Source organism: Calliphora vicina, chromosome 2 (assembly GCF_958450345.1).
Source record: "Calliphora vicina chromosome 2, idCalVici1.1, whole genome shotgun sequence".
In the NCBI taxonomy this organism is placed as follows: domain Eukaryota; kingdom Metazoa; phylum Arthropoda; class Insecta; order Diptera; family Calliphoridae; genus Calliphora; species Calliphora vicina.
The window spans coordinates 97,929,118-97,943,021 of record NC_088781.1 but is presented as its reverse complement, the minus strand read 5'-3'; positions in this window follow the sequence as shown (position 1 = coordinate 97,943,021).

Here is a 13,904-nt window from a genome sequence, read left to right as displayed (position 1 = left end):
AATTTCAAATTTAAATAAGTAATAATGACTCACAAAAATTGTATTGTTTCTGAAATTCTGAAATAACTAAAGACAAAGGGACTTTCGATGAGTGTTCCGATAGCTCCTTCTATAGATATATAAATATTACTGCAAGAAGTTACAAATCTAAGAACAATTCTTTCAAAATTTTTAACTTAGAACTTGAACCAATGAAAATAAAAGGTACGGAATAAAATATTTGTTATTTAGCTGGCTAAATATTAGAAGAATCGCAATTAATAATCAAAATATTAACTTAGATTAAAGTGGAGTTGAATGTGATTTTGAAACGGTCGTCGAAAGTGATATTGAGGATGACATTAATTGAAATATATGAAGGCCATGATCTTAAAATATATGTATATAAGTGATGTTATTAACCGCGTACGTAAGTGTTGCAAAATATTTAATAAATCGAATGATAAATATTGCAAACTAACGTTTCGTTGCAAGAAAAGCATGGAGTTCGTCGTATACATGATTTTGAACATCGTTGAACATCTTTGTCTAACATGGTAATAAACTTTTTGCGTATTTGTAAATGCGTCAATCATGCACTGCCTGAGTTCAAATTAGCCACGTTCACTGACAATGATATCAAACTTTGGACAGATTCCCTTTATTGTGTAATTCCCCAAGACCACTTTATTAAGGAAAGATTCGGAAACCTTGATAGAGCTTGAGGATATAATACAATTTGTTATAAATAATTTAGAATTTAATTTAGTTACTCAATTTAAAGCCCGAATTAATGAACGACATAAAAAAGTTCTTAATACGTTTATATTTTATTTGAATTCAGGATCATGTCTAACTAGCTCAAATTTTTTAAAGCATAGCTCCAAAACGGAAACTAACGGGTTGCTAGTCAATTGTTTTGTAGATAGTTCGGGAGTTAATTTAATGATGGACTTTGTTGTCGAATGTTTTTTAACATTATAAATACTTAAATTGTTAACTTTACCGTTATTTTTAGTTTTTCTTTAACAATAAAATATTAAAAAACCGACATCAAAACTTCATTCTTTACTTTTTTTAAAAAATTTAAATTATTCGAATAATTCGATTAATTTTTAACGTATGATCAAATTATTCCAACAAGTTAAAATCTCTTATTCGAATAATTCGTTTTATTCAACAAAAGAAAAATCGAATAAATCGAATACCCTAATTGTTACATTTTTCACAGAGAAAATTTAAAAAGGTAAAATTTTGCAGGCTTTCAGAAAAATATAAAATTTTCCAATTTCATTTCCTTCATATTTTTAAATATGAAATGAATCAAAAGAATTAACTCATTTAAAACCAAACAAAAACAAGTAAGAAAGTATGGTCGGTGAAGCCCGACCATATAATACCCTACACTAAATAAAAGCTAAACATTTTTCTTTTAAAATTTCAATAATTTATATTTTTGAGTGATTTTCAGAAGTGGGCCTTATATGGGAGCTATGACCAATTATGGACCGATTGCCATGAAATTGGGTCGTGTGATTTATGTCTATATTAAACTTAACTATGTTGAATTTTGTGTGTATACCAACATTTTTAAGCGATTTATGCACGTTAAAGTGATTTTCGGAAGCGGGACTATATGGGAGCTATGACTAATTATGAACCGATCGTAACAAAATTTGGTGACATGAATTTTGTATATATAAAACTTATTTGGAGAGGAATTTGTGGAGATGTATAGATAAATTAAACATTTATGACCGATAAAGTCCAATTTCGGAAGGACTTTTGTATGGGGGCTAGGTGAAATAATGGATCGATTTCAGCCAGTTTCAACAGGCTTGGTCCTTGGGCCGAAAAAATAATGTGTACCAAATTTGATCGAAATATCTTCAAAATTGCGACCTGTACTCCGCGCACAAGGTTTATATGGACAGCCAGTCAGACGGACGGACATCGTTTAATCGACTCAGAAAGTGATTCTAAGTCAATCGGTATACTTTAAGGTGGGTCTTAGACTAATATTGTTGGGCGTTACAAACATCTGCACAAACGCATTATACCCTCCCCACTATGGTGGTGTAGGGTATAACTACGAGGTAAATTTTGGAAATTTCAACATATTGATTTTCCCGAATTTAAATAACAACAGAACCAGGACTATAACGGATATATTGATGTATTAATCATGTATTAAAGTTATTTGGGTACTTCAGAAAGTAGATTTCAACAGGCAGAGTGAATGGCTATATCGACTCAGCTATCTATAATGATATAGTTTATGGGGTCGCAATAGAAAAATGTAGAAATTACAAATATAATGACAAATGGGGGAACCGATGCACAGTGGGGGAACTGAAAAAAGTGGAAATTAATCTGTAACTTCTAAATGAATACCCCGATTTTAATAAAATTTCTCACGGCAATAGAGAAGGTGTCGTATATTATTTCTTATAGTTTTCATGAAAAGTAAAATTCTATTTTTGTACATACCTTGATCTGTTTTTTTGCTAATAACGGATCCAAATCTTTCCTTGAAATATCTTTTTTTGAATTAACAACAAATTTATTAATAATCGTAAGAATTGTTTAAAAACCTCTACTGAGTCAAAAGTTATGTATATAAATAATGTAATTACATTTTTCAGAAAGATAATATTTCAGAAATATTATAAAAGCAAACTAGTATCAAAATTCGTATTATTGCGTGGCCCATAGCCTACCGAATTAGACATATTTTTTATGTAAATTTCAACTTAACACAATATTTTCTCTAATCGCATAGCTGTTTTCAAAAAATTAAGACCTGAGGCCGAATTACCGCACTCGTGATCGAATGAACTATTGTATCGAAAAATAATTTCGATATCGTAATTATAACAAAATGTACTAAATTTCATGCTCGATATCGAATGCCGTAATATCAAATAAGAAAATTACGATCGATTTTACTCGATATCGAATGCGGTAATTTGGCCCCTGTTTTATATGTCCCTATGTGTTCTTCAATATTGTGCTATGGGATTTTATAGCCTCGACCTTGGTGCTTTCAATAGGTCCAAAAATCAAAAAATCCCAATTTTGGGATTTTTTAAAAGTTTTTTGGGAATTGTGGGATTGACAAAAACAATTCACTAATTTCTTTTTCACTTTTATAAGAGTTCATTAAAAACGATTTTATTGCATTTTAAAAATTTAAATATACCAAAAAAATCAGATACAATTTTATTTTCCCATATTTTTGAAAAAAGTCTTCTATATTTTTTTTAATTCTTAAAAATGTACATTTTTGAAAAGAGGACATAACATAGAATAAACACATAGAACGGAAGGAGAGAGTGATATATATATTGAAAAATTACTCTCTTTTCACACATACGGGTGATACAATAACAAAATACATGCAATACATTCTCATGAATTAGGTTTCTGACAACAGACTTAGGTTTTTGGCTCTCAGTTACCTATCTAGTTGTTGTCTATGGGACATAATTTCCTAAACGTTGATATATAATATGTATATCTTTTCCTTTCCGCTAGTACCATTAATCCATAAATTTGACTAGTGGAAAAGAAAAGATAATTGTACAACATTTTTAAGAATTAAAAAGAATATAGAAGAACTTTTTTCAAAAATATGGGAATAAAAAATGGTAGCTGATTTTTTTGCAAAATTTTAATTTTTAAAATGCAATAAAAAATTTTTTTATTGATCGAAATACAAAAGTTTAAAAGGAATCAGTGAATTGTTTTTGACAATCCCACAATTTCCAAAAAACTTGTAAAAATCCCAAAATTGGAATTTTTACATTTTTGGATCTATAAAATCTCTTTGCACAATATTGAAGAACATATTGGGACATACAAAACAGGTCTTAATTTTTTGAAAGCAGCTATGCAATTAGAGAAAATGTTGTTACAAATAGGTCTACTTCGGAAGGCTCTGGACCACGCAATAACTTTATTAAAATCGGGCTATTCGTTTAGAAGTGCTGGAATAAAAAGTATTTTTAACTGCTTGAACATTTGGGGTTAACAGTGTTATTTTATCATATAAATTTATAGGAATATTATTACGGACAACCGCACATTTTACAGATTATATGATTAGAAATCATGTGTACGAGATCCAGTTCCATACACAAACTTTCTTAACTAAATAAGTGGAGTGAATTTTTTAAAATTAAATTTTAAAAAATCGTCAATGAGTTATTGGCCATTTAATGATTTATTTTTCAGGGTAAAGTATCTGACAATCCTGCTAACTGATGGATTTACCACTCTACACAGTGGGACCTGTCGCATCATAAGTGGTAATAAACATGTAATTTCTAAACTACTACATAGTTAGATTGTAAAGTTTTATCAAAAACTTAATTTTATAAAAAAAAATCAGAAATGTAAAATATTTTAAATCGTTTCATATTAGCGAAAGTTGCAACGACGGAAAAGTCTTCAACTTCTCCTCTATTGACATTCCAGGTTTCAGAGAAATTATCTAATTGGAAGTTATATATATATTACCATTTATTTTGCGAACTGTCCCACTGTGCATTGTAAAGTCTTGTTGTTGTGAAAATCAAAACTATACTCAAATTGCTGTGAATTAAAAAATTGCTTAAGGATTTGATTAAGAAAACAAAAAATTTAACTAAATTATTTATCACACGCTCTATAATTGCTACACACATTCACACGCAATAATTGTCAAAATATATCTTCCATATTTGCTATATAGCATAATGATAATTACTTAAAACAACAACAATAATATGTAGAACTGGTAAAAGAGAATAATGAAAAGATGACAAGACAACATTTGTAATGTAACTTCATGACGTACATATTTATTTTATTATTTGAATACGAATAATTTGCATGTAAAATCAAATTTTTCTCTTTCTTGCATAATTTTTCTAAAAATTTATTAAATTTTATTTAAATTTTTCATTTCATTTCATGTTTTTGTTTTTATTATTGAATTTAATAATTTTATTCATTTCATTTATAATTTTATTTAATTAAATTTAATTTAAACCTAAGCTCTAATTGCGAATTTCACAACCATATGGCTTTAATTATATTACAACTTTGCTAATTACAATTTTAAATATCTGTTTAACTTATATTTTTTTTTTCTAAAATTTTGACAAAATTTTTATACAAACTACATATTTATTTATATGAATTATAAATTTATGCTTATTTTTTATTAAATTCGAAAAAAAGTTTAATGATTTAACAAAAATTAGAAGAAAAAATGGCGAATAAAGTAATTAAGTTAATGCCAAACACTTAAAAAAAATATATAAATAAATTATATCTATATATACACTATTTACAAATACATTTAGTTTTAGTTAGTTATTTTTATTTATTTATTTATAGATAATTATAAATAATTTAAAGATTATGTTAATTTTTAATTTAAATTTAAATATTATGTTTTGTAAATAAAATTATTTAATTGTTGACAAAAATATTTAAGTCAATTCCTGTCTTTGAAAAAAGCTCATTAATTTTATAAAATTTTTAATAAAAGTTTTTATTTTTAGTGTTGTTTTCTTTTTTAGTTCGAAAAATAGCAACAATTTTAACATAAATTTATAGGTTAGTTGATTGTTAGCGGGAGCTTATAATACAATTTAGAGTGTGAATAAAATTTTGGAGATGATTGAGAGTCAGAAAAAAAATATGTATTAGGATTAATGTGAAATTAGTGAAATTAGACACAAAAATTATTAAATTGTGGATTGAAATATAGTGAAATAAAAATTGGCGTAGACTTTCGTCTCTTTGTTCTAAATTATTTGCGTATATTTTGGTTATTATGCATCCTTCGAGCTGGAGGTTAGGAGTTTAGAGAGTACAATTTCCTATTTTTCATTATAATTTGAAATTGTATTTGAATTCAAATCTAATGGTTTTAACTGCTGGTTTAAAGTTGCATAATGTTTCTCAGCCTTTGAATTTCTGCAGACTTCTAATTGTGGACTATGTTTTTTACCGGCGAATTAAAAGCAGTAAACATAACTCTTGACATTATTAACATATATGTGGATATTATTAACATAGCTTTGGAACATACAACATTGAATAAAAGCCTTGAGTTAATTGTATAAACAGAACTTTCTTGAAGCTACTCGAAGGAAGATGGCGCTGTGTATAAATAGGGGATACTTAAATGCCCATCGTTGGGGTAAATTGTTGCCCGATTTTTGCCATATTTTACAGTATAATTTCAGAGTAATTAGAACTGATTTGTGCAAAATTTTATCAGGATTGCCGCATACTCAACATATTTATGACATATTCCGGGGGATATTTGTATGGGGGTTAAGTGAAATCATGAACCGATTTTTTGAGATTTCTTTTTATTATTTACATTCATTGGGAAATATTTTAAATTATTTGAATTAATTTATTTTTTTTCATCATTTATTTATTGTATCTTCATTATTTAATGAACTAACAATAAGTGGTTCAAATCTTATATCTAATATTATTATTTAATTAGTCCAGCCAGTGCCGGACGAAAAAATTTTGTGTTCATGGTTGTTTTGGTTAAATTGGCATTCTTCCTTCTAGATTAGGTCTGCTGTGTCCCTCCTTCTTAATTAATTAATTTATGTGTTGGAAAACGTTTTTAAAGCTTTTTAAAAAATATTTCTTCTGGTAAGGGTAAAACAAAAGTTCAAATTTAAAATAAAGTAGACTTTTACAAAAATTTTCTTTAGAATTTCTTTTGTGGTTAGGCTGAAAGTGTAGGAATATTTATTCTCTAAAAATGTTGTATTAACTTATAAATTTGTAGGAGATATATGCAGAAAACTGATTTCTGTGGCTTTTGACGTTCAATGTCTCGAGCAGCGTGATTTATGGTGTCTTTTAGCAGCTTATTTAGAGCATAGAGAAAGATTTCTATGCCAATTTATATTTCATTATCATTGATTCCCACGTAAAATGTTTTAAAACTGGACTATGAAGCAGAATATGTTAAAAATAAAATGTTTGCCAATAAAAGTCGCCATATTTGTTTACTGTTGCTCTGTTTGAATTAAACCCGTTTTAACATGATTTGTACTAGATAAAAGGTATTCAAAACTATAATATATTGTAGATTTTGGCGGGTCTTGAGGATATTGTAAATATTTACTCTGAATTAGGCTTTAGACTAAATCAGTGGATATACTAAATATTTTAAAGTAGAATACTTATCAAAAGTCATATATATATGTATGTAAGTACAATTTCAAAATTTATATTATAGTTATAAATGAAATTATTGACAGCTCGAGTGATTAATTGGTTTTTAGCTACAAACTCAGTTTGTTTAACACACATATTTAAATATTAAAATTACATTGCATTTGAAGCGCTTTGATAATAAATAATTTTGTAAATATTGCTACTTTAAAAATGTTTCTATATGTATATTTATACAAACATGTGTCAAAACATTTCAAAATATGCACCATCATTCTACTTTTAAAATATAATTATTCAAATCAATGAGGTAATACGAACTTTTTTTTAGCAAAACTATAATTAAGTCTAGTTAGTGTAAGTTTTAGTCAATGTCAAGCTTAATAAATTCACATATATAGATATAATATTTATATAGTTCTGCTTGAGTTAAGCGGTGAAACGTCAAGGAGACGGCTGTTTGTTTACAAGGACTTTTTGGTGGGCAATAAATAAAATTAAGTTAGTATTATTATATTTTTTTGTTTTAAGTAGAAGTACGAGTAATATGAATGTAGTTGCAATATTGCTTTCATAGTTTCTATTGAATATTTGACTTTAACATGACTAATACTAATTTATAATCTCAATATTAAGAAATTTGAAAAGAGAAAGTGTTGAAATTGTCTTTATCATTATAGGAACGCTCTTACACGGATTAAAATTGTATATAGTCCATAGAATAAAATAAACATAGAAGCGTTACTGAGAGACAAAAAACCTAATGCATTAAACACATTGAAGACAGCAGGCTACCAACTACAATCTGTCAAAATTAGAATACACACGTTTATATGAAGACGATTCTTTTGACGACAGCACAGCTACACGACCACACGATTGCTTTTGCCGCTGTAGCTGAATTAAACTAATTTCTATTTCTGTCAACTACAAAGCAGAAATAGTGTTGCTAATATAATAAAAAATGTAAATCAAATGAGTGCTTAAAAAAAATATATTTTTTTTACTTAATTAAGAGAAGTTTTTGATAACCATATTGATGTAAATTAATAACAGGTACATAATTAATTATAACCATATATATATGTTTACTCAAAATAATTGTTTAAATCTTAATTACTTTGGAATTTTGTACGGTTATTTTTTATTAAAGTGGCAACACTGAATTATAAATCAGCTGTTTACTTTGTAGCTGTCGTCTTTAAAATAATTCAGTAGCTACCACACGACTACAACTCCAGCCAGCAGAATTTGTGTTCGTGTAGTCGTGTAGCCTGATGTCTTCAATGTGTTCAATGCATAATGTATTAAACACATTGAAGACAGCAGGCTACACGACTACACGAACACAAATGCTGCTGGCTGCAGTCGTGTGGCAGCTACTGATTTTTTTAAAGACGGTAGCTACAAAGTAAACATCTGATATATAATTCCGTCGTTTCACTTTATTTTTTTTTTGTTTTTCTTTAGTAAAAAATAATTCCAAAGTAATTAAGTTTTAAACAATTATTTTGAGTAAAAATATACATACATATATATGGTTATAATTAGTTATGTATCAGAAACTTCTCTTAATCAAGTAAAAAAATATATATGTATGTTTTAAATATTCGTCTTCATATAAAGTGTGTATTTTATTTTTGAAAGATTGCAGTTGGTAGCCTGCTGGCACCCAGTGGCTTAAACTAATTCCGGTGCTAACAGTTTTTTAGGTTAGCTCGTATTTTTGAGATATACCGTTATTTCGAAAATGGAGGAGGTTGCACAACATATATTCGCGTAACTTAAAAGCGGTTTTGTTTATTGAATAAACTGAAAAATCCGAAATTCCTCAATAAAATTAACTTTAAGCTAGGCTTAATATTTTTAATCTTCGCAATCGTTTTAGAAATATATTTTTTTTTGGCTGCATTTTCAAAAAAAAAAATGTTTGTTTGCCAAAAAAAGTTTATATTTCTAAAACAACTGCGCAGATTAAAAAAGGGTTCAGACTTGCTTAAAGGTAATTCTATTGCGGAATGTCGTTTTTTTACTTTATTCAATAAGCTAAACCGTTTTTGAGTTACGTGAATATATAATGTACAACCTCCTCCATTTTGGAAATAACGGTATATATTTTGAAAATACGAGCTAACCTATGAAAACGGTTGACACCAATGAATTCAGCATACCCGAAATAGTTTAAACCATCGGGTGCACCGCTTAACAGTTTTTTTTTAACTAGCACAGTGCAATTGTCGAATTGTTCTTTAACGAATTTTAAATTTTTCTTTTCCGAATTATAAATGAAAATTCTCATTATTAAGTGGGGTTTTCGGAATTTCAAATGAAAATTCTCATTTTCAATTTTTTTCCGAATTATAAATGAAAATTCTCATTATTCTCATTAAAATTCTTAATTTCAATTGTTCTTTTCCGAATTACTGTTGAAAATTGTGTAGTTTCGTATATATTATAAGTAAAATGAATAATTCATTGAGTATCAAAGATTTCAATTAAGCTTAATGATTCCATTAAAAGGTACAAATTCCAAAAAAAAAACTATTGAATTTCTTAGATATTGAGATTATAAAACTTAGTATTAAATTAACAAATATAATGTAATATTGACATCCCTATCTTGTCATTTATGTTTTATAATCATTAATATTAAAGAAAGAGCGAGATAGTTATATTTACTAATAGGTATTAGGATTATAGATAGTGTGAAATGAGGGGCGATTTAAAAATGTTTACACATTTACGTAAATGATATGTCGATGCATTATTAACGATTCGTTATTTTTTTATGAATAAATAATAATAAATTAGTTTAGGAACACAATTACGTGAGCTAAATCACAAAATATACAGAGGTGTCACCAGTTTTATAGTTTATATTTATCTCGTTCTTTCAGAACAGCCTTGGTTTATATTTTATATCTCTGTATTTCTATGAGATTTGCTTAGGAAACTGATTTGAAATTCTGTATAATCTGTGCCCAAATGAACACTAAGAGAAAATCTGAAAAAGGCCGTTCGTTTTTTAAAGACTACGAAAATGATTTCCAGAAAATAATTTCATTTAGTCTGGGTTCATAAAAAAAGATTTCTTAGTAAAACTTTAAATCTGTCTTAAGTTAAGATTACTTAAATCTTTTAATAAACACTAATTTTCTCTGAGTGTATTCATCTTGTAATAGACCTTCGGGAAATTTGGGCTCAATTATTTGTAAAGGGTACCAACTTTACTGTTATATAAAAGAGTTAAAAAGTAATCTAAATTAATAAAAAATATCAATTTAAATAATAAATTACCGGCATTAAAATTATCTTAATTCAATAACAATTTTTACCTTCAACGATAATGCCAGGTTAGAAACTACAGCTCCCTTTTATATAAAATCTTAGTACTGTTTCCTATCCCCTAGGAGTGAGTCACGTAACTAGCTCTGTGTCATATTCTTCCTATTTAAATTATGTTTAACAAAATTAACTCTTGTTTTTACTATTTTTTTACGAAATTATTTAATTAATTACACATGTATGTTATAGGTTAAAGGTTATATTGCATTGTATGTCTATGAATTTTGTTTTAATTATGTAATATACTTTAGGACCTAGAGTCTAGGTAGTAAGTAAAAGTATGTGTATATGTTTAATGGCATGAAGTAAAAATCGTTTTAAAATCGCGTTGTATTTGTTGTAAGAATATCGTTAATTTTTCATTGTTTTTATTTTAGTAAAATATTTTTTGTTTGTTTTTCTTTCTTTCCTTGTGTTGTCTTATTTAGCGTTGTATAGATTTAATTTAATAATAAAAGTAAATTCTTAAATCTAGTGGACTTAAATAGTTAAGATTATTTGCATTTTTTATTTATTTATATATATAGTTTATAGTTATTTTTTTCTTAGAATTATTGTTTATTTAAAGAACATACATACACTGAAACAAAATTAATAAGAGGTAAAACAAATGTAGTACACTTATTCAATTCCTTTTTATAGTCTTTGGTTAAAAATTCAAAAATGTTCACGTTTTGATCAAGTTTCGGCAATTAGATATTCGCTCCGTAAAACACCAGAGAATCGTTAAAGCTTGTAAAATCAGCGTCAACTTTAAGCAGCACCGAGAACTTTCGACGAGAGCAGACCTGTTGCAACAGGCCCAGCATACGGAGAAGTATAAGTAGCAGCCATGGACAAGAAATGCTGGATTGAAAAAAGCTACTGTATTTGAAAATTATGCATATTTTCTATAGAAGATTTTGTATTAAAAAAGTATTTTTCTATAGAAAAAGTTGTGTATAACTATTGTTTCTATACTGTATACAGACCTAAACATGAACCCATTAAGATAGTTGATTTTTTATGTATTTTGTCTATCCTCTGGTCTGATTTTTATTAAATTTTTAATTGGAAGTAAAAAACAAGAAAGAAAGTATGGTCGGTCAAGCCCGACCATATAATACCCTACACTAAGCAAAAGACCAAAAACGTTTTTCTTTTAAAATTTCAATAATTTATATTTTTGAGTGATTTTCGGAAGTGGGCCTTATATGGGGGCTATGACTTATTATGGACCGATCAACATTAAATTAGGTCGTGTGATTTGTGTCTATATTAAAATTTACTATGTTGAATTTTGTGAGTATACCAACATTTTTAAGCGATTTATGCACGTTAAAGTGATTTTCGGAAGCGGGTCTATATGGGAGCTATGACTAATTATGGACCGATCGTAACAAAATTTGGTGACATGAATTTTGTATATATAAAACTTATTTGGAGCGCAATTTGTGGAGATACATTTATAAATTAAACATTTATGACCGATAAAGTCCAATTTCGGAAGGACATTTGTATGGGGGCTAGGTGAAATAATGGACCGATTTCAGCCAGCTTCAATAGGCTTGGTCCTTGGTCCGAAAAAATAATATGTACCAAAATTGCGACCTGTACTCTGCGCACAAGGTTTACATGGACAGCCAGACGGACGGACATCGTTTAATCGACTCAGAAAGTGATTCTAAGTCGATCGGTATACTTTAAGGTGGGTGTTAGACTAATATTGTTGGGCGTTACAAACATCAGCACAAACGCATAATACCCTCCCCACTATGGGAGGAAAAGAGATGTTAAACTTACATATGTATACTTAAGGTTTGTATGAAATATTAATAAGCTCCAATAGCCATAAAAATGGAAAATTTGCTTTTTAAAACTTTATGAATCAATTTAAAGAAATACAAATAGTTTAAATATAACTGAATAATTTAAATTTTTGCCGAATAATTCATTCTATCAATTTGGAAAGAAAGGAAAATTATATTTCCAATTGTGATGGCAGTGTCATCCCAATGGCCTATAAAGAGTGATAAAAAAAAACTTATGCTTGTATTGAATTAAGTAAAACTTAAACCGTTTAATATAAAAATTCTCAAAAATACGTAAATTTATCTAAGAATTGTATAAATTTATTAAACATTAAATTATTGGCATATTACTCGGTATTTATAAATTTATCCACTTTTTCCGGAAATCCTCCCATTAAATTTTGTATAGTTACTTCCGTTACCTTTTTGGATGAGGTGGTCCACTTTTCTTGTGTTCTTTAATTCCTTTTTTACAAGAGCCCAATACCTTTCCACAGGCCGAAGTTCTGGACAGTTGAGTTGATACTTTTTGAATATTTACCACTCAAGGGTCATTTCTCCATAGTGGCATGATGCCAAATCGGATCAGAAATATGACGGCACTCTGTGCGGTTTTAAGAAAGGTAAAAGCCGTTTTTGTAGACACTGCCTCATCCATCAGCTACATAAAGATCTTGAACAGCTACACAAAGATCTTGAACATCAATATTTTCGCTCGTTCTTTTGCTTCTAAGTTCTTTACCGCATTGCGATCTGGAAATTTCTGAATCTTATAGGACTTTAACCCAGTATTAAATAATCAGAGCATTTAAATTTACGAGCTGCTTTTCTAATAGAAGTGTTCGGTGCTCTTCGAAAGAGTTGTTCGAATTTTTTTGCCTTACCAATATCTGTTAGTTTTTTTTTCCTGATCCAGGTTCCCTTTCAATGTTCGGGACTTTCTTATTCTGTGACCTTATCGGTGACCATTTGATTTTGAAAAGATAATACATATCTCACATAGTTTTAAAAGCTAACTTGATTAAAATAATAATTATGTATTTGTTGGGCCAATGATAAGTTATGGCTGGAATAGTGTGTATATGTTTTTTTTGTATCCACTCTTTATATAGTAAGTAACACGATTATCGCCAGTGACATATACATAGATAACCATAATTTCTACAACTTCAAATAAAGTAAGATACACATACATATGCATTAGAGTGTCCCAACAATTTTTTTTTTGGAATTTCGGAACGCATACCCTCTAATTTTTTTATATATATAAAACTATAATTAAATATGAAATTTTGTCTTTCTATCATCATTGTAACCCGTGCCGACTTGCGATTTAGTTTTGTGGTACATTTACAAGGGGAAAAAATGCAATTTTTTCAGTTTTTGTAAAAATTTTGCCATTAAATAATTACTTTTACAATTTAATTTAAAAGAATCGAGTGCTATTAATTTTTGTGCTATTATTATAAATACTAGACATCATGTTATACTTTTCTTGAGTTTCATCAAAATCGGACCAAAAATATATAACATTTCGCTATTTTTCCATGAGAAATTCCAAATATTGAAAAATTTTACCTTTGACCT